Here is a 26,298-nt window from a genome sequence, read left to right on the forward strand (position 1 = left end):
ACATTCTCCTAGGGGAGAACAGCACCTCGTCACACGAAGGGAAACCTGTCTGTGTAACAATGAGATCAACGTTAAAAATGACCCTGCTAAGGGGCAATAGCTCTTCTTCCCTGGGAGCATCTCGTTTACTGTTCAGGAAGGCTTCCCTCTCAGTGACAAAATTAGCTATTGTGGTTGTAGATAGATAAGAGCAAGAGCTTATCAAAAGGGTAATTGTTCGACAATAAACACATGTTGCAATGCTTTGGAGTTTACCTAATTAAGGCCAATGAACAAATAACTGAAATGATATATAATTGAAATGACTCACATTCGAAATAGAGATAGATTTGAAATATTTGCCTAACATACTTAGATATCCCCAGAGCATTGTGGGTTTTGTGGTGAAGACCAAACTAGGTCATTTGCCTTTTTTTTTTTCTTACTGCTTCATTCTCTTTAATTACTTCTTTTTTTAAAAGATTTTGCCATTCTCGGTTTTGTTTGGATGCGATGTCCAAAATTTACCACGACAACACTGAGAAATGGAACGCTGTTCCTGGCAGCTGGAGGAGTCACATGGGGCCAGTGAAAGACCAAATGGTGCCACATTTTCTCCAACAAGTGAAAATCATCCACGCTGGAAGAGGCCATCTATCAGAGCCCTCCAAGAGAAAATTATTAACCCAGAAGGTGCCAACGCAGAAAAAACAGGTATTGTAGAGAAGGCCTGTATGGATATTCAGCATGCCCAAGTAGTGCTGAATAACCTTTATTACCGCACGGCTGGAGTGACTGCCGCAACTCCTACAGTCAGTAATTTACGAATGTTAAAATTGATGCTTAGCACCATGCTACCTGCTGGAAGGCTCTAACAAACTAAACATTTCAAAACACAGAATCTTCAAAATGATTCATGAAAATGCAGCATTTTTGAAATCTAGAAAAAAAAATCAACATTTTCCCAAAGGTTTTTATGCCTATTATGCCTTGTGAAACACATGGTTTCTCCTTCAGTTCCAGTGAAATACAGTCACAATGGATAGGAGTTTGGGCACACATTTTTATACTGTGGACACAGCTTAAGAGAAGGAAAACCACTTCAGAAGCATGTTGGTATGACTAGCCATGTATGACAGGCTACTTAAGTAGGCCTTACCCAAATGAAATAGTTATTTTCACTTAGATCTTCAAGCTTGTAATGAGATAACCCAAATACAAACTTCCAGATCTTGGTCTGGAGACCCAAAGCTGGGATGGTCAGATCTTTTACTAATTTCTTTGCAGTCACTTGCACCGTCTGGTACGCAACAAACCTCTAGGTATTTGGGCCTCTAATGACTAGAAAGGGAAAGTTCTGCACTTTCAGAGACATTTTTGATGACTTACAATTCAATACAAAACTTCTAATAACATTTGATTTGAGTGTTTTGGTTTCATCTCTGTGTGATAGCAGTACTGTGCACCACTAGATCTCTTTTTTGGGTTTGAAAAAGGCAAGAAACCCCTTAGAGCTGAATAGTCCCAGACCACGGTGCCAAGGTGCAGAATTCCCTCCTTGCTCTACAAACTATCCGAGTCTTCTGTAACGCACAGCTAGCAAACACAGGATCTGAACATGGTGCTGAGGAAGCTACTGCATCGAGAGGGATTATCAAACAAAATCAACACTACACAGAAGAGCTACTAAAAATGTTCACGTGCAGTTGTGCAGTTCTTAAGCCCATTGGTAAGCCCATGGGGTTGAACATATGGGCTTTCAATACGGCCACCTGGAACACACGGTTCCTTTGGTTCTTTTAGATAGTCAAAGGAAGTTAACAACTCTCTCTCCGTAGCATCAAGCGAGAGACCTCCGAGTCCCTTTTGCTGCTGTTTGTCCTCACCTGGACTGAAGTGGTTAACAATGACAGCACTGAATTCACTGAATTTTCACTGCCACATACAAAAGAGTTCGTATCTCATCAAGATGAACGGACCCGCTCACACCACATTCCAGGGTCACCCCAGGTCGGTTACATTCTGTTCCCATTTTAAGGCCTGTTTCATACAGCTGGTAGAGGCTTGGCTTTACTTTTTTATAATACCTGTACAATATCTCCAAAAAAAATGCAGTATGTGAGAACCAACAGGTTCTTTAGTACAGAGCAAACCACGCCGTACAGTGAGAGTCAAGTGGAGAATCAAATTGTCCTACATTTGTGTATCACAACAGAGGTGACAGCTATTTGAAAATAGCTACAGGGATTCCTATTTGAAAATATATATGGGTGATATTAATCTATAAACGGGTATGGTTAAAACCGACAGCATTCAATAAAAAAAGAAGGATCTCTTTCTTCCAAGTCTTTTTGAATCATCCTGTATAATCCTATAACAGAAATACCTTACCTTCACATTGATGTATGAGTGAAGACAGAAGGACTAAGAAAACTCTTGTAAACTAAAACAAACCAGTTAGTGAAATAAATTGTAGAATATCAATCTTAAAAACTTGTGATAGATTAATGTAACCCATGTGTGTCTTTTTAGTAAAATCTGGACCCTAAGTGTTGGCTACATCTATATTTGTTATTTCATGTTCAATTTATTTTTCAAACAAGTTATTTGGATTGCTTTTTATTTCTGTTCTGTGGATTTTTTTTTCTGCAGACTACACACGGTATTTTAAAAGAGTGAATGAGTAGGGTTGGCATCACTGAATAAAGAAGCATGGTTAATTTTATATCAGTTGAATTTAAGTCAAAAATGTTTCAATAGTTTAGAGATCTGTAACCTCTTCGTCTCTGAGCATGCAGATAGATATGGCTCCCATATTTGACTTTTTCATGATATTTTAAAGACAGTTTAAAGACATAATTTAAAGAGAGTCCAACAGAGGCAGGCAAAGAATGCCGTAACAGTACATTACATGCAATAGATTGCATAGGTTTGCAATGTTACAGGGTTTAGATTTCCAACAAAGACCTTCACAACACTTTTTGAAGTCTGAGAGCATGGCTGAGATTCAGGAGAACACATGCCACGTGCTTAGGTTCCAGTGACTTCACAGCCTTAGCTGATGTTCTGTGTCAGGCTCTAGATGGCTAAGAATATAACCATTTTAGGCAACGGTGCATAGATCGTCAGAGAAGTAAAATTACTGCCTGCTATCACAGTGACTGTTTCACTGCACTCGGGCTTGGAACTCAACATTCTTGGCTTCCCATTTGGATTTCAGACCTCTAAATTACGTCCCCCAACAGAGCTGAGAGCAGACTGAAAATGACCATTGCACTTCTTTGTGGCAATCAGGACAAAACCCTTCCCAGCCTGATGAAACACAGGGCTTGTCGTTACATTCATTGTTACGGAGTTTCCTCGTCTTGGAATTACCTTTTGCCTGTTGCCAGGCAATCCGAAAAATATTGTTCTCAGCACATCTGGCCTTTTTTGTGGTCAGTTATCCTTCCTCACAGCTTGGGTTTTAGCAACAGGGGGAAAAGACATTAAAATAAATGTTTTAGGAAAATATTAAGCTCAACAAACATTATTTTAATTAAAAAGGAAATCCTAAAACCTGCCTAATGGGCACTAGGAGAATATAAGCTCAATGTAATGAAATGCGATGTATTTCTTTTTTTCCTTTTTAAGAAGACTCTGTATGGAATAGATTTAATTCTCAGTATTTCTAATAGATAGGGTATATCATTATAGTTTTCTTTGCTCTGCCAAACACACGAGAACAGGGGTGCCTCTGCTGCCTTATGAATAAACATGTTTGAAGGAGACACGAATACAGCCCTTGGCCCCATTCTCTGTTCCCACTTCTCCACTCGCCTCTATTTCCCTTTCATTTCGAAGCTCAGTTTGAAACCTTCAGTTCCACCACTGTCTTTAACCTTCTCCATCCTGTGCCTCACCTTCCACTACACTGTCCACAATGCCACAGATGCAACAGACAGCTGCTGTGCTGTGCAAAGCTGGTACTATCAAACCCATTTTACTATTTAGATGCACAAGCTTCAACCCCAGCTGAAGCTGGTCACACTACCCAGGTATCAGACAGTTGTATTTTTTTTTCTATGCAAGCAACACACATAGCACACACAAGCTGCTGTCAGTCTACCTGGTTTAAACTCTTTGCTCTCGTGGATCAGGTTGATTGACAACCCATGCTCCCAGAGATCAGCTGAACCAGGACAAATCAATTCATACCTTGTGAATAAATGCCACTGAGCATCCTGATATAAGGTAGAAGACAACTCTACATCATTTAGGGTTATGTATACCTGCCCCTTGTCCCCTTTGTTTTTTTTGTTGCTCTAGATGGACACCACCAGGGTTTTCTCAGCAGCCTGTAGGTTAAAAGAACTCCAGAGTGACTTTTTCAACACACAAGTTCACACATTTTCTGATGTGGGTGCTTGCATTGTTCCTACTGTAAACATGTTTTCATCATTGATTACATGACTCCATTGAAGAGACAGGATCTTTCCATACATGCACAGTTTGAAAAAATCTATTCCTTTTGTTTTTGTTTTTGTTTTTTCTCCAAGTCATCTAATTCACTAATAGCCAAAGCATGCCTCCTATGAGCTGCATGTGGGTTATTGCTTTCCCATTTACTTATTAAACTCTGAACTTTTAAACTCCCAGACCTCCACTCCCCTATATTTTACTTAGTCCATTTAGTCTCTCTTTTCCATGGAAGTTCTAGCCAGCAGACCATGTAAAGGCTCCACAGGGGCTTGTGCTCTCCCAAACATTTGAAACACAAGGATGTGCAGGGAATGAAAGCTGGGGTTTTTGCCATATGGCACCTTGCATGTGTCTTGTGTAAACATATATGTCTCTATGTCCCAAGAAGGAATTTTATGTCTGCCTAGCTCAGCATGCACTCTATATATTAAAAAGGAAAAAACCTACCACCCGTACTTCCAGCTGAGCACAACAAGAATTAGTTCCATCAAGATGTTGGGCTGAAAGATTTAGAAGCCTGGAAGTGTCACCAAGTCAGTAAAAGCCACAGAAGCTAACTTCTGCAAGGACAAAATCAATGTAGACATGCAGGCTTATGCATAAACTTTAAACAAAAGAGGATGCTGGTAACCAAAAAGCATTTTGTTCTTTTCAATGCAAGCTAGACAGAGGAAAAGGACTGGTGGGAAGGGCATGCATAGCATCCAGTTTTAGGGATCTAATTCTGAAGCATGTATTTGGAGGCTACTCTACTTATAGTCAAAGGAGGCAGAAAATGACTCATAGTAGGAATCAAAATGAATTGGGAGTCTAGGAAGAACTGTCCACGTTGGGCGCTAAAGCTGTGTCACAGCAATACTCCCACACACAAAGGGAAGACAACGGGGGGAGCTAGTAAACCTGCACTGCACATCAGCTTCCAGCAATGGGTTGTCTTCCATTTGCTGGTCCCCCAAAACATGTGAATTAAGCTCCTTTTCTATGACAGGTTTCATGACACTCTTCTCAACTGATATCTTCACCCCAAGCCCACCTGGAGCTTCTTCCAGGCATTTTTTCTTGTTTTTCTATAGATCATAGGGATGAAAAAATACAGTCAAGAGGCATTGGATCACTGAAAGCTACAGGTCCTCCTAACATACCTTGGTTTCTCCATTCTTTTATTGAAGAGGAGACCTCTTCACATCCACACATTCCATGCAGAGTCACTGCAGACCTCTCACACTCACCAGGTAACCTACATCCCCCATCAACCTCACTCACCAAGTAACCTACATCCCCAATCAACCTCTTTGTGCTCTTGTGTAAAAAATGTTTTACAATGAAAACTCAAATCGCTACCCCAAACAGGAAACCATTTCAGCTACACAGCCTCTTTGTTCATTTACCACTTAATACCTAACACAGTAACAGCTTCTTTGCAGCTTAGAATTAAAACTGCCAGAAAGAGAATTCAAGACAAACAAAACAATCCCCTCCAGTATATGCTGAAAAGAGCAACAGCCTGGCCCTTCTACTTTTCATTTGCTGCTTTCATTGTTTGACATTTCTTTCTGCCAGGATTTTGGCATCATTTCAAGGATTGATTTGAAATATATTTAACATCAAGTGATTTGCCATGTTGCTTTCTATTTTACCAGAACTATGCTTAGGATTAACTCTATTCAAGTAGAATTTACCCTTCTGCACTCACTGCCAGTGAACGGACTCTTGCAGGCTCTCCACAACAGAGTGCACTTCTCCCTAACCTTGCACATATCTGACAATTCAAATAAATAACTCTTGCTGATATGCACACCTACGCTCACAGCTATCCTCTATTTAATCTATTTTCTTGGATAAATCACAGAATAATGAGATTAGGGAACCTTCGCACTGACCCAGTGCAACTGGTTTGGGTTCTTATTGCTGCATTAAACTGTCCTCTGAAAAATGCCCAGAAATCTCAGTACAGAAGAACTTACTAAACACCCATGCAAAGGTAAAGGTTGCCTCATCGCTCCATAATTCAACTTAATGGCATAAAACAGTAAATGAGAACTCTCGTGACAGTGCACATATTTGCACAGAAATGTGCCCTGTAAGAACTACTTCTAAGTGGGAAACGGAGACCTTGTGGTGAGGTGACGGAGTTTGTGAAGAGCAGATGTAGCGCAGGAACACGGGGCAACTTCCAAACACCACACTGTCCACAGGCAGAACCTAGGAGGGAGGTTGGTGTGTTTGGTGCACTATAGTGCTGTTGGCGTATCAGATCTAAGGAGTATCTTTTAGAGAGACATCAAATGTTTAAATGATGGGGAATTGCTTCTGTGGCAACTTGTTCCAAGTTCTCAGCATGAATTTTGTATAGCTTGAACTTTTTTGTCTTCATTTCCCAGGCACTGGGTCTCGTTATGCCTTCATGTGCTACATTAAGGCACGAGAAGTACCTGGGACTTTCTCCCTCTGTGGATAACTTTAAACTTTGCTCCTACCTTTTCTTCAGTGACTAACTGGCCTTTTTCGTTTTCTCACGGTAGAGAATATTCGCCAGATCGTGAATCATCTGTGTGAATCTTCTCTTAATCACAGCCAGTTTTTCCAAAGAACCTTGTTAAATTGTCAACACCAGAGCAGCACAGTGCTAGAACCATTAATAACTTCGAAGACAACAATGTCATTTGCCTCCTTCTGCCTGATATGTGCATAAACAGAGCTCTCCAATTTTTTTCTTTTCTTACTCTGCTGCAGCATCAGAACAGAACCGCTCGTTCAGCCAGCAAATTCTTGATGTTTCACCTGAGGCTGCCAGGCTGGGTCCTATACAGCTGTCCGGATTTGGGGGAAGGGAGAAGGATGGTTATTCTGTTCTAGTGTGTGCGTGACTGTAATACAAGCTCTGCTAAGGAATAGAATAAAGTCACCGAATTATACTACTGTGCCTCCAAACTTAATGACCCAGAATGAGTTCTGCTGTCGATGGGCCTAACTCAATAGGCACCACTGAAAACAATGGAGTCCCCCAGTGTGTGACCAAAAAAGAAATAACAACTTTTTAAGGAATGTAGCAACTGCAGAAGCTCAGTAACCACTTATGAAACTGAGGGGGGAAAATCAGCCATTTGAATTTTTTGTTTACAGGCAAAAAGGGCTCCAGCAGTAGAGTCACTGAGTGTGAGATTTCTGCTGTTTTAATTTAGGCTTTCTTAGGTTTGCCTTGTTTGGTGTAGCGCAAGTTCTGCAGAATACATCTAAACCCCGTGGCTGGTTTGCAAAAGGCGGCAGAGTGGGAGTAACTCAAGCCATTTGAAAAATAAAGGAACTGGAAGCAGAAGGCGTGTGTCATCCGAGCCCCACGCTAAGCCATAGCCTTTTAGAGCTAAAATGATTGCTGCTAGAGCAGGGCATGATGCACAAAAATCCACATTTACCTGACAGAAATCCCATGTGGTCCTGAACTGACTAAGAAATTAGCTGGGGGGGGAAGGCAACCTCGGCAAGTACCCAAAAAGAGAAAAATAAGGAATCTTTCCTTCTCATTCTCATAGCCCTTCATCTGCATGGATCCTTGCAGCCAGCAAGAGGGAAAAGATGAGAGCAGCATGGCTCCAAAATCACTACCTGCAGTACAACGGAAGTATCGTGCATTATTTGTGCTGCAAGTCCTTAGCGGTGGTTTTCCAGGAAAAACATCAAGGAAAGAAGGGACCAGCAACAGCAAACCTGGGCCAGTTCCGAGCCTGCTGCAGGAATCTCCAAGCTGTCATGACCCGAGCTAACAAGTCCTCGTGCTGTGGGGTCCCACCACGCAGAGATATTTCCCACCCCCAAGAAGACAGCCTGTCTCTTGAGGGTACACATACTGTCCTGGGTCCTGGCCAGGCTGGCAAAAATGCACAGAGGCTGGTTCGAAGGCAAGCCCAAACGCCAGCCATCGTGCTGTTGGCCACGTGCCCTCAGATATGCTTAGAAAGCCCTACGCCCTACAGAAACACCAGTACGTATGCTGCAGTGACCAGTCCTCTGCGAGCAGGAGCGGCTTCCCAAAGCTCAGGTCTACATTCCCTGCACGTCACTGCATTTTCCTCTTCTCAGTTAGCGTGGAAAAGCAAAGTATCTGGTTTCTGTGTAACTGAATCCCAGCCATGTATATACAGCTAATGACTGGTTACACCACACATAATGAAGAGTCACGTTTTGCTAACTGCATAGAAAATAAACAAGCTAAAAAAGAAAACAATTACCGGCTTTTGTAGGAATCTCTCTTGACCTTCCTTCTGGACTCAGACCCTCAGTGTTCAGACTGCTGAGCAATCCAGCCACTGTTAGGCACATGCACTGCCTGCTCTGGTTTTGCTTCCCCTTTAAAGTCCACTGATGTTTCATAACTTTGCAGCAGGACATCCATCGCCAAGGCCAGCGCCTCAGAAGTAACTGCTGGGTTCTGTGGTCTGCTCCTCATCACCCCCGGCCTCTTTCCTGACATCCACCTGACTGAGGCGAGCCGTGGTGCAATAGCCGAGCTATTGCCAGCTTTTACTTCCAGGACACAGGCAGTGTTTGGTTATAATCCCGTATTTCTGCACTGGGATGACCAAAAATATGACAGCCTAAGAGACTGAGGGGTACAAGCAGAGCAGTAAGGAACGGTGAGCCAGTGCCAGTCAGCACAGCAACGGTGGCTTTGGCACAAGTGTCATTTAGTGCTCGTTACATCTTTTGTCTTCATCAAGGGCCAAACAGGGCAACCTTGTGAAATGCAGTAATGACAAGTGCAGCCACGGGCTTGGGCTGTGCTGGTGAAGACCAGCAGGTTATGCTCGGCAGGACAGAAAGCGGGGAAGGGCTGGACCACAAGAAGAGGCAGGGAAAGAGGCAACACACACATGTACTAGGTTCTGTCCCTGCAATCCATGCTCAGGGCTAAGGGAACCCCTCACATTTCCACATCAGAAGGAAAACACATCCTTCCTAAACATCTGTGCCTCTGGTGGCCTGTGTCTCCCTCTGCCCTCCTATAGTCTAAGACAAGCCCTGTGTCACAGCAGTGTCCCCAGAGGTGACACGGTGGCCTGCACATCTCTCTGTATGGACACCGTTTTCCTGTAGGAGAGAACCTACGATAACAAATCAGTTGTTTCATCGTGCTTGGACAGGGACATTTTATACAGAGAGGTGGAGATGGAAGGAGAAAAAAAAAAAAGGGACTTACGCTGACAAGTGGCTGGTGGGGATAACGACCCCAGTCAGAGTCTTGTCTTCTTATAAAAAAAACTCTTGACAAACCCCAGCATCTGGTAGTTCAGCTGTGGGTTTCCGCTGTTTATTTTTCTATTCCAGTGCTCTCATCCCTATGCACTGCCTGTGCCTGGCTCTGTTAAGCATTCCAAGTGCTACACAGCGTAATTGAAAGAATAAAAACCCCAGGCTCAGCATCAGGCACGTACAGAAAAAAAAAAAAAAAAAAAGGAAACTCCTTAAATCCTTCCCTGTGTTGATGGGAACGCAGGCAATAATGCCACAACACCACACCAGGCAGGTCCAAGGTGAACGCAAGCCAGGAGTGCCAAGCCCAGCGGTCTTTTCTGAACCGGTGCTCGGACGCACAAACATCGAGTTATTTTGGTCTAACCAGTGGGAACCATGCCCAACGCCTGTGATGCACTGGGAGAAGCACTTACCTCAATGAGCTGTCCAGAGGAAAGATTGTGTTCACGTTCTTAATTTCAACGAGCTTAGTCCTTTCTCTATTTCCCTTCTCCCTCTTCACCTTCACATTGGTAATCTCAATTACAAAACCAAACATAACCCTACTGCCTTTGCTCACTATTGTCTGCCTAACACTGCTAATATTCAGTCTCTGGCATCTCTTTGTGGATGACAAGTATCAAAGGTGGCTCCTTGCAGCTGCAAAATGGAACCCAGCACCTGCATCCTCTCCGTCTTTGAGCAGTTCCTACCAGAACAGCTCCTACCGTGAGGTCTTCACAACACGGGCTTCATCTCTGACTTGGACCTCTCGGTCCTCACTTTACTTCTGGGTCTTGTAATAAGCTCTTTCTGTAGACTATTCCTAAGGCAATGCCTTTCCTACCTATCCACACTGCCAGCACTTTCATCCAGCTCCCCACTACCCCATTCTTGTATTGTTAACACATCCTCTTATGTGATCTTTACTCACATAATATTCCCCTGCTGATAATCACCCAGACTAGTGCAGGAAAAAACTAATATACAGTGACAGCAGGGATGAAAAAATGCAAGACAGGGAAAGGCTGTTCTGACAAAAAACAATCCCATGCAGCTACAATTAAAAAACAGGGGACTACACGGGAACCCTGAGCCATGTGTGCACTTAAAGAAGATTTCTCCAACTCCACGCGTCAGAGTTAGGGAAGGAGCAGTGGTCAGAGCCTGGAAGGCCCAGGCTGGAGAGAAGCCCAAAGCTGAGGCTGTGCTTCCTTATGGAAGAGGGAGAGCAGGAAGAGTTGTATCAGCTCCCGAGATGCAGCCAGCCTCCTGGACGTGGTAACTTACCCTGCGAGGTGTCTGTGCAAAGCCTCCGGGGGCTGCTAATGTCTCATGAGCAGGAACACAGCCTCTCTCTGAAAGCGATTTTAGAAAATCTTTAGAGAAATGCCTTATCTTTCAGTTTGGGAAAGCCCTGTTCTGCATCTCATCAGCCGGCCACCAGAGCTGTTAACTGTAACTGGTGATAATCACAGGAGGCTTTTATTCACTGACAATTCATTGTCTGTAATTATTACTGTGTTCTTATAAAAGTTACCTAAACGCTGTGCTCACAGCTACAACAAGAGCATTCCCAATGCCAACTCTCAAACTGTTTTCACTTTTAGAGATGCATAATATTGAAAGCAGATGTACCAAATTGATTCTTTTTTCTTTTTTTTTTGCAACATACTGTAAATGTTTTTAAAATGTGACTCTAGTACAATGCATGTCAAATGGTCAAATTCAAGGTAGAGTGCTGCCAAAACCAGAAGACAAATGAAGTTTAAAATCAGTTCTGACAGATTAAATGGGGATACTTTGAAGCCATAAATCAGATGGCCAGTCTCTAGGAAGTTAATAATGAATGTATCTTTTCTCCATGCTTATTAACTCAAAGATACACAGAAAAACAAGCCAACATAATTTGCTGCAAAAGTAAATTTGTGCCTCAGTGTCTACAACACTTCACCCGAGCAGCAGTGAAAGTATGACCAAGTTCATCTCCCAATATTTGCTTGTTGTGAAGACAGATGAAAGACTAATATTTGTACGTAAGACACAACTTCCCAGAGTTTGGGATCGTTGCCGAAAGTAAACATTGGAGCCTACTGCATTTTCAATAATGTGCACATTCACAAACCAAGGATATCTGGAGGTTTTTTTCAACATTTGTTATGAGCAAATCAGTGTCTGTTTCAAATCGTCATTGTGTTTTTGTTGTCTTTTTTTTTTTTTTGTAAAATCACATTCCACAAGACAGGAGGATATAAATTTTGCATGTAAGACATTATTCTAACTCCCGTACAATCTGGTTGGTTGTATTGGGTTAATTTCTTCACATGTAAAATGATGCATGCAAACAAAACCAAACCAAAACAAAGAAGGCAGAGCAAAATGTTTTCCAAGCTTTGCAACAGAGTGCTTACAGTGTTTATACAAATAGTAAAGTCTGGCTAAAGGAAGCATCTGACAGCTCTGTGCTGCTCTTAAGACACATGACTCCTATTTGCCATTTATTCCGTGTAGGCAGAATTGGGTGCCCAGGCAGAGCCCCAGTGAAATTCCTGGTGCAACGCATGAATGCAAAGTTCTGCTTGCACACATGCCATTGCTGGATTAGATCTTGCGTGTTGAGCACTCTGTTCCGTGCTCACTCAACGTGCTCCCACTGAAGCTGGACAAATCTAGATATAAACTGTCCTGGAGGAATCAGGTACTACAGAAGGAATAATAAAAAGGGCTAAGAAATTTGTGCACAAAAATATGACTTCCATTTCTAGTTTTCTTTTGTCTTACAAATGATATTGCAAAATCTGCTGGCATGCATTCTGCTTGGACATCAACAAACTTCTTAAAGAGGGCAAGGTCTAAAATGCAGCACCTGACAGCAACCTCAGCAAGGAAAAAATGAGGGAGTCTCAGCAGGCTGCAGGAGAAATAATTGTCGCAGTAGCATCCTATGTTGTCGAATCAGGAGGGAGAAGATGGGATTTGCACTTTCATCTGTAAACATGTAAGTGCCAATACAAACATGAGCATTTGGGAATACCGCATGGATTCAGGACTCTCTGTAGAGGTTAATGCCATTACAATAATCTAGACATATGGGGAAATAAAATTCTCTTCTGATAAGCTTGCTGGTGATTCATTAAAATGACACCCTGCTGTCACTGTCCACTAGGCTCAGCCACTCTCCGCATGCAGCAGTGAAGAGGTTTTCACCAGCATCTAGATGTGTGAAACGTTCTTCCAATGCAAACTACTCCATAGGCAATTTATATTAAATATACCTCTTTCTGCTTTGATGCTGGTGTCAAACTGTCCGTTCTACTTCCAGCAAAAGCATCACCAACTACTTTAAATCAGTATGCAACATCACTAGCTCTTGTAATTACTGCCAAATTCTCCTAATCCAGAGATATTAGCATTTAAATGACAGATACTTGAGATTTAATCCCATCGCACACATCTCTATCTAAGTAAAGTTCCTCTGGAATTCAACAAAATGCCTTGAGGCTTGTGCAAGTCACTAAATAAATCAACTGGAAGAAGGGGAAAAATGCACAACACAGGGACAAGCAGAACTTGTTTGCTTTGTACAACAGCATTTTCCTCAGTATGTGGTACCGCATTCTCCTGCTCTTCAGAATATTATATTTGAGTTATAACCTGGATTTTAGTCAATGCAAGGTTTTCCTTTGGAAGTCCTTATCTTGTGAGACAATTTACTTTACTGTATGGATCTCTGAACGGAGCTGCTATTCACAGAAAAAAAAAAAAAGAGCAATACCCTTGGTAAAATAAAGGCAGAGCTCAAATCAAGCCACCCGCTGCAAGGTCCGTACCTTGCCTACAGGCACCGCAAGCACAGCACAAGGCAGGCAGCAGGGCCTCGTTTCATTAGTATCAAAATTAATCGCTTTGTTACACCGAAACCCCCTCGATACTGCTGCTTGAAGCTATTTTATAGATAGAGCAGTCACAGGCGAAACTGGGAACAAGAAATGTTCCTTCTATAAACACTGTTGCTTGGTAACCCTGTATTTTTAATAACCCAGAGCTCCAAATTCAGCATGGCCTGTCAGTATGGGATTTCAGCACAACACTAAGGTATTTTGAGGCCAATTTGCATTGTGCCATACACAGAGTTGTTCTTCATGGACACGCAGTGACATGATCAGCTGGGGTAAAGACAGGAAGCCAAGTACTCGTTCATTATCCATACTGCTGTAACGTCTGAGACCTCCAGTGCTAAAGTAAATTTCCTTTTGCTAGTGATGTGCAAATACGAGACAAGACAGACAAGGTAAATGTACAGACTAAAAAAGGTACAAAGGGACAATTCTTTTGAAAAATAACAATCTACGCAAGAAATGCTATAAATAAATAAATAAAAATAAAATGCAGTTATTTGTTTTTGCTTGGATATACTGTATTCCTTTGAAATATGTCCTTTGCTCTAAAACAAAACCAAACCACATACACAGATATGGCCGCTCTCTCTGCTGAGGGTACCTGAGAGCATACACGGTCCTGCTGAAGCACAGTTACATCTGCTCTCAGTATCTTCCTTGTGTTTCAGCATCACCATCCTGCTGCATTGCTTCCTCGCCTGCTAAAAAGCTTTCTCTTCAGAGTGTCCTACAATAGTTGTTTTAGTTCAAGCAGTTAGGTTCGTACAAAGGGAAAAGTGATTTTTATAAAATCAAACATGACTTCTCAGAGACATCTGTATTTTTTCCAGAGACAAGCAAACATCTGGGGATGAGATTTATATGGGTAATGAATTTTTATAAATGAGGAACAGTGGACAAAGTTCCCTCTGAAAGACAGGAATGTCATGTAGAATCAAGCACTAAATTCTGAGCTCTCCCAGACTTAATCATCCACGTTTTTATTATAAACTAATCATGAACAATAATTTAAAATACTTAGTGGACCAAATCAAGACTCCACAGCCAAAATCTTCCAAGTCTATTAACTTTTTACCTAAGAAACAACCAGATCAGAAATAAGTACGGGTATTTGGATTTCACTCATGATTTTTACCTTGATTGTACCTACTTAAATTGCCACTGTTTTCCCTCCAGCACTTCTGCCCATCAGAACCTTGGTCAAACCCCAGCACCTCCCTGTTAGCTCGCTGTTCAGCTTCCCAACAAGGTTGTGCTCCTTTGGGAATACATCATTCCTAGCCCGAAAGGATGCACTGTCCTCGCAAGGCTAAGCTCAGTTTTACCTATAAATGTCCCTTCCCCTACTAGTCCAAAGAGATGGCAAGTCTCGCTGTCTTGCCAGGAAAACATGACGTCCAAAAGCTGACACTTTCTATGACCCTGACCCTCTAAGGTATGTTACATCTTGTTCTCCAGCCATCAAGTTTTATGTCTATTGCGTAATTCTCCAACAGTGACGCTTCCAGAAGATACTGAAGGCCACAGTTTTACTGCAGTGTGACATACACTGAACTCAGACTTGGGGCCTCAGTTTGAACAAAGCAATGCACTTTTACCTATAGTTTATAGGGTGCAGCAGAGGCTCTCCAGCTTCCCGTAAGTCAGCAGTGTGACATGGACAATTCTCAGCATTTCACTACTGAAAGTTTCATAAGGATTCGCCACGGAAGTGTTGGTATTTATTCACATGGAACTGTGCAAAAAGGCTGTAAGACAAAGGTTTCTGTACATTTTATCTCTCTACTGTTTTAGCACTTGAGGTTACCCTATTGATTCTTTACGGGTGCAGGAAGAAAAGTTTAATGTCAGTCAAGGCAGCCTTTAAACTTTATTAGGCTATTCCTGTGAGTAAGATTAATTGATTAACCTGAACCTAACCTTTCCATTAAGATTACAGATTGGGTAAGTGATCAGAGCAGGGTTTGTATGACAACTACTGCTTTTTAAAGGCATATAGTAACAATGGACTCAGATAAATGTGACAAAATGCAAACCCAGAAGAGTGCATCCTGACAGAAATTACATCTTTTTCTTTAGGTTTTCATCTTGCCAGTATTTTGGTATGTGGAGAAAAACGATTGCTAATGCCCCAAATGTTTTTAAAATCCCCAGAAATTGTCATAATTCTTAGCTAAAGCCAACAGAGCCAGAATTTCCACAGATGCTTTGCTACTGTAGCTATGCTACCTTAAGCTTTGCACTTCACAAGTCTTGCAAGCAAATCAGTATTGAACATGGGCAGGTTTTGGTGGGAGATACCCAGGAAAACCTCAGGCACCACAGAAAGTGCACCTGACACCTAGGTAGCCACAGGTTCCACTAAAATCAGTGCCTTCTGGATTCTCTGGGACGGCCTTAGGGTTACTAGCTGCTAGGATACCAATTCCTGATCTATATAGCAAACAGAGGCAGGGCTTTCACAAAATAAGTATATATGCACTCACAAGAGAACTAAATAATATTTTTGCAAATTAGCTTTTTAGCAACAGCTACTAACTGCAGTGCAGGAAGATTGCACTCCTCTATAAAAAGAAGAAAGAAAAAAAAAACACAATTGCTTTAATTCATGTCAGATTACAAGAGCAAGAAGCAAACTCTGTATTGGTGGATTACACGCTACAGAACAACAAATATTTTCCAAACTGCAGATTCTGTAGATGTAACTGTCCAGTACAAATTACAGCTTAGACAGATTCAAGCAACGTGACATAAACCTTACCAATTCTTCTATGTTTCACTTTGGTGCAAAAAAACACACTAGCAAGGCCGGCCAACAAAAATGACCGATAGAACTGATAGGTTTGCCATGTTTAATGGAACTATCTTCCACATATTCCATAGATGTTACTATGTTTTCAAAAATGACCCTTCATCATCTGAATTTTTTAGGCCTCCTGATCAAGCTCAACATTTCCATCACAGCTGATGTCTTTTATGGTTGTTTTCTTGGGACGCTTTAGTTAGGGTAAGGTTAAGGGGCTTGTAGGTTTTCCTCTAACAGTGTAAAGTATATCTTCAAAGACTGTGTGGCTTGTGCCCACCTAAAGGCCTGGAAGAAAGGATGGGCCTTGGATTAGAGCAATGCCTGACATGTTGGAGGTGATAGTTCACATTTTGGGTGGCGCTCAGGGAAGTCACTGAATTCAACCTGTGCTTTAAACCTTTCTGGTAAAATGGGAGTAACAGCACTTCTGCCTCTCAAAGGTTTAAATAAATATATTAAGGGCTGAGAAACACACACCTTCTGTAGGGCCATAAAATCACCTTACATAGAGAAGTTACCGTCAAAGTGTTGCTGTCTGGCCACTCCCATTTCAATACAGTAGATATTTGCTGGCCAGGCCTAATATAAAGCCTCCACAAGAAGTATCTTAAATTATAGCCAGAGAGTGCACAGGGGATTGCACCATCTTTGTCAGGGAGAAGCCTGGATAATTCAAACAGGCTCCAGAACTGCATCTATCTTTTGGGATACTCACTGGAGCTAAGCCTGAACTCTGAACCCCCTAAGCCTCTGCTGTCACAGCAAGACAGGAGAAAGCTCGGTGGTAAATTTTAAGTGAAGAAGGAAGGATCTTCAGAAGGTTCTCAGGGAATCCTTAATGCAAGTGTCACTCACAGACGAGGGTGCCTACTATCACAAACAAACTGATACAAAGGCAGAAGGAAGGGGAGAAAGCAAGCTCTTTAGGGTTGGTCTCTATACCTTTACTGATCTGTCCTTGTTTTTGGTAAATTAGCTCTGCCTGCACTGTCTCGTGTGCTGCAAGGACCACCCCCCAGCAGATTACCATTTGGTGAAAGGGCAGGCAGGCAGCGCCTTCCCGGAGTACATTCAGTGAGGTTTGATGGGACAAATAAGTTGGATTTTTTCCTCAGAGGATAGGTAGACCGAGAAATTATTTGGCCTTAACAAAACCATCATTCCCAAAAATATTAGTTCAAGCCAAGGAGCAGCCAGAAATGGAGCAGAGCGCAGTTAGCTCAACCCAATCTGAGATCTGAGCCTATGTGAAAATAAAACTTAAGACAATAATTTAACACATCTTATTGAGTGGCAGATTTATTTCCCATTCACCTTAAATTGTGGCCTATTCACATGTCCATGGTTGCATCTACAGAGGAAAAACAATAGGAAGGGATAAAAGAAAGGCAATAGAAGAGGAGCCCTGGAGAACCTGTCACCACTTTTTCCATCCCTTTCCCCAGCTTGTTCCCTGTTGGGTTCAGCCCAGCTCCCCCATCCTATCTCTCACAGACTTATTTGCAAGGCCTCGAGGCCTGTCATCACCAGGGAGGCAAACTAGCACATCCCTCCCTCCTTCCTGCCTTGGGAATATGATACGTTTGTAGTCCCCACGCCCATCAAAACGACTGCTGGTAGCAAACCCTCGAAGGAGGGCGGAATGGCTGGGGGACATGTTCTGCTCCGTGTCTCTTCAGAGACTGGAACAAACCTGAGGCAGGGCCCTCATCACAGACCTCCCACCAGTCATTTACCCCTCTGGATTCTAGCTAAGAAGAATGCCAAGCATCTCAGCCCCACTCAGATGCACTCTTTGGCCAGGACTGGGTACAGATATCTCCACAACCTGTGACATTACGGTAAGTGCTTTCTCCGGACGTGTCCACTGCATTGACTTGGTCGTGTTCAAGGAAAAAATGCAGCTGAGAGAAAATACTTGCTTTAAAAGGACGACATCCCTTCCTTCTGCTTCACTTTCTTTCTTTCCACTTCATCCAGTTTAGAGAACTTGTGTGATTCTAGGATCAACACTGCGTAAAGCTGAGCTCCTAGTCCTACCTTCTTCTGAAGAAAGACCATAATGAAATCAGCCAATTAAGTCAATAAAGCCCAAACCTAAGGGGGACTTGGCAATTTTTTCCCTCTTCCTTTTTGAGCACTCAGGGAAGGAAAAGAAGGAGGATTTTTCTGAGGGGAATGTGATGGTTTGGGAGAGAGAGGAAATCAAATTTCTGAATTTCCATTCTACCAGAAATCCTCTAAGGAAGGATATTTCTTCAGTGGAGCATCAAGAGTGTTTTTGAATTTCCAAGGAAAGTAACAGGGGGAAAACAACATACTGAAGTTTCTGACCTCTCTGAGAATTGAGAAAAAAAAATGCTGTCTTTAAAATAAAAGGAAACAGAAACGTGGAGATCAGGAGCTCTGACACAGATCAATTTCTGCGAGGTGGCAAGTTACTACTTAACGACCACTTCATATTAACTGTGCTGTGCAGGCACTTTCCTTAAGTGTAACACAATTTAAGACAGCTTTCCTTCAGGAAAAGAGAGGTACAGTACCTCTCGTTGACCAGGAGGTGCTGCAAGGTAAGAGTGTGCATATGGCTGCAGACACAGTGATTTGCTGCTCTCCAGTAACTTATCCTGATGCCAAAGCCCTGAGGCCCCGTGCCCCTATGAACACCTCTGCTTCCTATCCATTAGCTCTTTAAAAGGGCTGAGACATCAGCACAATAGTCATCTGTCTCCTAGTAGGATCAGAGACATTTACACACCTCAGGAGCAATGACTGTATGCATGGAATGGTTTTTCTTGGAAAACCTGTAAAGTCTAGACAAATTCTTGGGAAGGAAATACTGTCTGTCCAGTCATTCTTGTGCTGGGCTGTGTGAATGACTGCTTGAGCTGCCCAGGATGTTTCTGTTAATCCTGCTGGATGATCAGAACACAGATCCCCCACGACTGCTGGCCTCCAGTTACAGTCATGCACGCACAGCACAGTCAAATTCTACTGCAAGGAGACCATGGGGCAGGTTCTCAGCTCATGCAAATCATCAAAACCTCCTTTACTTCAGTTCAACTCCTTAGTGAATACTATGGTGATTTACACAAGCTAGGGCCTAACTGTGTATGTTTAGACATAGGCTGTGTCTAAACACAGCTGAGGGGGGAAGGATTTGATCCATTATATCCTTGACAGGGACTAAAGAGTACTTTCAACCTAAAAGCAGACATCAACTTAGCTAAGCTAAATGGTCCGTTCTTGGGCTAAATGGATCCATTAAGTCTTTCTATTTTTTAAGAAAATTTTCCAAAAACATTTCAGCATCCAAGCATAGGGTAGGGAAGGAGACGGCATGAAACATGTGTCCTAACATACCTTGCTCTGCAGAAGCAGTGAGAGACAAGTAAGAGAAGATTCCCTTTTGTTTCCTTAAATAACTGGATAAACAGAGGAGAGGAGACAGGATGTTTGGCAAAGATGCATCTCTTGGAATACTGCACTTAAATGCTTAACAACTGTCAGACGAAAAAGTTACGTAGCTGCTTCACACAATTGAGGAAAGGGAAATAAACAGTTATGCTCACTTGCTCTGCCTCTGCATCCCATGTTATGGTGTCTAGGCATTCAGACATGCATGGAAACAGCTACAGTGACTGCTCGAGGAAGGATTGTCCTATCTGCCTTTGGTGAGGCATGAAATGCTTCTTAACCATGGAAACCTGAAACTACAAACGAGAAAGTCTTTTCATAAGGAAAGTTTCTTCCCAGCTCCTTTGCTTCAAGGTTATATGCAGAAACACGAGGTTTCATAACAATACTACAGTTCACATCAGCTGGGCACTCTGCTTCATTTCTAGTGCTGACATAAGTATGCCACATCCATATGGTAGGAATAAGCTGTGACTCTGACAATCCTTGTCTAAGTTGGCCATAAAACGTGAGAAGGTCTTTCTTTTCCCACAGGAACCTGAGCTTGGCATCATGGGCGCCCTACCTGCCCACTGCAGGGGGGCAAGGACATGGGGAAGGATCCGTTCCTACTTGTTTTCAAATTGCTGAGGAAAAATTAGATTTGAAATTTGAAAAAAAAAGAAAAGAAAAGAAAAAAAAAGAAAGAAACAGAACTGCTTTTGGAATTTCTAATTCCTTCCCCACAAACTGACTCCAGTTTCTTTTGCAGAAACAGTTTTAGGACCAATGAGCAATTCAGCTCACGCTTTCTATCTGCTTGTAGCACAGTCTCAAGAGACTCCCGACTACTCAAGTTTTAACTTCGCTGGAGTCTTCATTAGATACAGACCGAGCAGAAGGGTCATACACTATCAATTGGCCAAAAACGAAGCCCTAAATCAACTAAGTCAACCACTTTCAAGGGTAAAGACAGGTTTGCTTACCGAAGTTCAGACAGAAATATAAGCTCTTCACATTCCAGGACAGCCTCTCAGTATTTTCCATTTTCATTTACATACCTTATAAAAATAGCCAACATTTCATGATATATGCTCACAGAAATCAGTCCCTGAGGACAGATGCAATTTTTGTTTACATGGAAAACCTGTCATAGGCATTAGGGGATATATGAGCATTACTGTTAGCCGTTTGAATTGTGTCCAAAGAAAAAAAAAATTAACTTTGTAATTAAAAAAACAAATCCTGCCTGAGGCTAGGCAAGGAAACCAAAAAACACTGCAGTAGATGCTCTGTACTGGGGAAAGGAGCATATTATTTAGTGTGGCATATGGCAGAGCCATGATAAGCACAAAATGGAGCTGCCTACAGAAAATGGCAAAGAAAAAGGAAAAGATCCAGGAAAAGCATTAAAACCCAAAGAACAAAACATACCCTTACACTCAGTGCAGTTTAAGTGCACCAGGAGTCCCTTCAAACATTTGACCTTCACTGGGGAAGTCCCACAAAGACAAACAACTCGCTCCAGAGCCCAAGTGTCTTCAAATACCTCTGGATAGTTCCATCACCAGAGTAACAGGACGGTGTTTCTCATCCTGCACAGTATCAGCAGTTCTCAGCACTTACTAATGACAGCCTGAAATTTAGTAATGATTTCTGGCCGATGGCACCAGTTAGGAATCAGTCAGTATTGCAGCTCCATTGGCATGGGTACTGTGTAACATAATCTAAGAGATACAAAACAAAGAACAGTTTGGAGATACAACACAAGCAAATGTCCTGCCCTGCACTTCTGGAATCATTTTAAAATAAATAAAAATGAGTTTAAGAAGTTCTTCATAACAGGAACATGTTCCAAATGCACAGTAGCTTCTGGATCAACCCAAAAGTTGGAATACAAAAAAGTGCAAAATATTTTTCCTTCTTATTATGTCAAAACTAATATTTACGGAATAGTCTTGATCTGTCATTCACTATATTCTTGACTTCATTACAGGTCAGAAAATAGGTCTCTTTGCAAGACAGGACTGCACCAACCAAAATACTTCCTTAAACAAAATTCAACAGTACGAGCTTTTGGAATATGAAAGGCTATTCCAGCAGTATCTGCTAATGTACAGAAATGTGAGCTTGCTGCACTGCTTTATATGGAGCTCCTCGACAGACCCTCTGTAAGTCAAAAACAGAATAAAATAATTTATGTTCTTTGTGTATCTATTGGCAATAATACTTACACAATTTTAATGAATTTGCTGGTAAATCAATAGCTCTGTTTCTGTTCTGCATTATAAGTATTACTGCATGTCAAATAAATCACTGTAATGAAGTTTGATGAGCAAAGGGTTTGATGGTGGTGTTCCATAATTATAAACATCAGCAGTAAGACTTTTTCAAATCATGAAAGGAAAAGTGCTTTGATGATGGCAAGTAAATTCCCTGATTAAAATTACTTTAGACATTTCAGGCAATGGAAGTCTTCAAATCTGGCCCTGACCTTTGCTCTTCAAAATACATCTCTTCATTAGTAAATTGCAATACGTTTAATCATCAAATAATAAAAAGACACTGAACATCACAAAAAGCCACAGTACATAGCTGATTTATTTATGCAAATTTTGGAGATGCAGTTGCTCGAACCATTTAGAAGGTATCCAACTTCTAAGAAAAGAAACAGCCATATCAACCTGATGGAAGTATTTGTTGCCTTCATATGGAAAGAATCAAAGGGCTGAAGAAATAAAGTATCAGCTGGAACAGACACTACATTATCGAGACTATAAAACATGATTTACTTTCAGGTTTCTCCTTGACACAAGCATTATAAATTTAAAACTCTAGCTAACGTTGGATCAGGTGCAAGACTCAACAGAAGCAAAAATCGCAGTCACCACTTACACAATATTTCGTTGGATTCCTCCTGGCACACGACAAAGAAGGCTCTCATCTGCATATCGAATGAATGCCTAAATGTCTTACGCACATCAAGAAACCCACCATCCCAATTAAACAGCTCTTGCTGTAAACAGTAAGTGATTTAGGTGTTCCTATGAAAGAATAATAGCAAACAAACCTGGAGAGTAACATCAGAACAGATGTGCAAACTGAGTGCTGGGAAATAAACAAGGTTAGGTCATCATCCAACAACAACAAAATAGGCTTTTACAAGACAAATCATTTTATTTTTTGACACTTTGTAACATCCTGAAATAATCCTATCTATTCTCAGTTATTATGTTTATTGTTGTTGGCTACAACAATAAACTCCAACTAGACACCAAAGACTCACAATAACACCAAACACTCCCACTGCTCCTCCCTCCTTATATTGCCTCTAAGGTTGCCTCCATGCCTCTAAGGTTGGAGGGTGCAACTCTGAGGACACTTTGGAAGTGGCACAGCCAAAGAGCTGATATTTCCAACCTTTCTCCAAGGCTGTTCTGAGATTTCAAGGATCTGAAAAACTGCACGTGCTGGTGAAGTAGCTCCCGTCGGTTCCATCAGCTCAACCACCTATGCAGGCTCAAAGAGCTAGGAGCAACAAAAACCTAACTCAGAGACGTACATTTAGGAGTGTCTGCTCCTTCACTCCCTGATCCAGAAAGGGAATACAGAACTCAGCACTCCTCTGGCCTGTTCTTATAGGTCCCTCCAGCATTTGGGCAAGAACAGCAGCAGGTCTCTCCTGAGACCTGCAATTACACACACAGTGATAGCACAGGAACACTACATGAAGTGAAGTTTGAAAAAGAACTCAGCATTTCTTCTAAACAACGAGAAAGAGGGCCTTGAGTTTTGTTTTACTAACCATAAGCTGGAGGAAAAACCAACCTCTGAGAGCATGCATTTGCATACAGAGGACAACAGCTAACCTCTGTCATACATGCATACCCCTCTGAGCTTCAGTTGCATTTCAAAGATACAGAAAGGAATTAAATGTTTATTCTGAGAGTTGCTCCACAAGCTGTATGAAGAGCTGCAAGCCCAGCCCACCAGAAGCCCTAGTGCTGTGCTATAGCTGGAAAGGCGGAGGGATTTGTTCTTCAGCCAACTTCAGGTGCCATTTGTTGCAGCAGATGTAACCCAACCATGGCAAAAACAGATGTTTTCTAGCAGAAAAGTCAGAACATGTGAGCACAGAAGTCAGAGACCTTGCAGATGAAACGTCAGTGACGCACAACCTTACTTTAGAGGCAGAACATACGCAGAACTTGCAGCAGCCCTATCAAAATGATAAAGGATGTGATGTATGTAGGTTTTGAGGCATGAATTCCCTATTACTAAGTCCAGATATGATTAAAACAACCAAAAAGAAAACAGCTCTTTTAAATGTGACCAGGTAGACGAAGAAAGACAAAAATTCAGGGATCAACTGGGTGCTGAAAATTAAATGAGGGAGAGGTTTCGCTGGAGACAAAAGTGACCCCAGTGCTGGATGTAAAGGCATGGCAGGCAGCTCAAAGAGTGATGGCAGCAGATTGGAAGGGATAAACAGAGAGGAGTCTGGTGTTCTGGCTGCCAGAAAATATTGGAAATATATTTTTAAATACGTTTAATTGAAACTTGGCTTTTTTTTTGTTTTTTGGTTTCCCATTCAGTACTACTGCAATGAGAGACAAACTAAAACAACTGCCTACGCTGCCCAGTCCAAGACATTCTGCAGAGATCACAGCAGTGGGTCAAATCCAGAGGTGAGTATAAGCAAGGCTGCAGGAAGCCTTTGGTGGCGTGACTGCTATTACCACCAAAAGTCCTCAGCCTGCATGTCACTTCCACTCCCACTCAGATTCCCTCCAGCCTGGTGTATGCCTATCTGGGGCTAACTCGCCCATCCTCGTGCCTCACCTCTGAATTTGGCTCTCTCTGTGTTTAGAGGCATGAGAAGGATGTTTTGGAGAACCTAAGCTATGGGATCTTACAACAGAGCTGCGTGTTGAGCACCGACTGAATCCCAGACGAACTGGGGAGTGCGACCCTAGGAGCAGCTAACTGGAAGGTGAAATAAGGCAGCTCGAAGAAGGGGCACTGCTTCAACTGACAGCACCCTAAGAGGGGCGCATATAAATTACAACTACCTATTGTACCTCATCCTAAAAGCACCTACATTAGAGTGAGGTGCTTGCGACGCATCTCCTCTGGGTTAGTCCCAACTGCTGCCAAATAATAGGGAAATCTTAAGCTTTTCCCAAAGACATTTGAGTGCCTCACCCAGTGGTACCCAGCTGCTGCCTGGCACAACTTCCCAGGGTGTAAGCGGGTGGCCAACGTCCACACATACCAGACCCAAACCTTTCCACTCACCTTCATGAAGTCATGCAGTTCTAACTCAATCTCCCCGTAACCTCTTCGGCTCTACTTCCAACATTAACAGCCAGAGTCATTTTAAGTAGCACCCAAAAGTTAGCCAAGTGAGCTAAAACTTTCCTTTGAACCCATGAGCCTTTAGAAAGGTTGGTAAATTTTTACACAGTATAGAAGTGTGGCGCGCTTGCTACTTAACAATCCAGTTCTGTGCTGGATCTGTCACCACTACAGTAAAAAGTTTAAGTGTACAGTGTGCTTATAATAAATGCTTTGCACAAAATTATTCATTCCACAGATGGGCAAAAGGGACTTTAATGCTTACTTTGTTTGCAGAATGCTATATAAATCCTGCTAGTTACAGGCAAGAATATGGAAGTTGTTTTGTTCTATTAAATAAAGGAAACAAGGTTCTCATTTTAAAATTAATTCAATGAAAACTATTAAGTAGCTGGCTGTGAATGCTTTGGGAATTTATATACATACACAAGCATATATATTTTTACCCGATACTAATTTCCCTCCCCCCCTTACCTCTTAAACAAACACACTGTTAACCATGTCATTTCCAAGGAGTTCTGCATGGGAAGAGCTTGCAAGTCAAGACAGCACCGTAACTTTCCCTACCCAAATCCTGCAGGCCGACTCCGTATCTGCCAGCAGGCACAAAGGGAGAACACACCAGAGAGTTTTCTCCCTGCAGATGCAATTTGATCTCTTCCATAATCAGGCTGGTTTAATACTAAGAGCTGAGGAGGAACAGCCACAGCCCTCTTGTCTCTTGGCAATATCAGCATCACTTGGGGAATTAGGCCAGTGCAGACTTTTGGCCAAAGTGTGAGGCCTGAGAGCTTATCTGAGCTGGGTGTTTACCCCGCCTTCAGCTCCCCTTCGTTGGTTTCAGGGCACCTGAGTGTTTGTCCTGAGCTGAGAAAGACCTATTGGCTCTCTGCAGCCTGTTGCGAGCTTGATACAAACCTAACTAAGCATTTTATCTGCTTTTTCTGGGAGGTTCCCAGCTTTCCAAAAGCAAAGGTGCTGGCTATGTAGTTACAATTTTCTGTTGTGAATGCAGCCTCTCTCTTTTTATCCCTAACAGCTTCTTTAGTCTTTCCACTTAGCACCATGCAGGATGTGCCATAATATTATTCCTGAACATCCCTGTAGCGACTGTGTGAGGCCACAAATGACGGGTTGTGTATCCAGCTCACAAGGAGGTCCAGGGTCTGG

At 42.2% G+C, this 26,298-nt stretch overlaps 1 protein-coding gene across 6 annotated transcripts in view; it reads right to left on the bottom strand.

Annotated features, from left to right (window-relative positions):
- The window catches only part of GLIS1 (GLIS family zinc finger 1), a 191,855-nt gene that overhangs the window by 109,927 nt on the left and 55,630 nt on the right, over positions 1–26,298 (bottom strand). The window lies entirely within an intron of this gene.

Source organism: Anser cygnoides, chromosome 8 (assembly GCF_040182565.1).
Source record: "Anser cygnoides isolate HZ-2024a breed goose chromosome 8, Taihu_goose_T2T_genome, whole genome shotgun sequence".
Classification (NCBI taxonomy): Eukaryota; Metazoa; Chordata; class Aves; order Anseriformes; family Anatidae; genus Anser; species Anser cygnoides.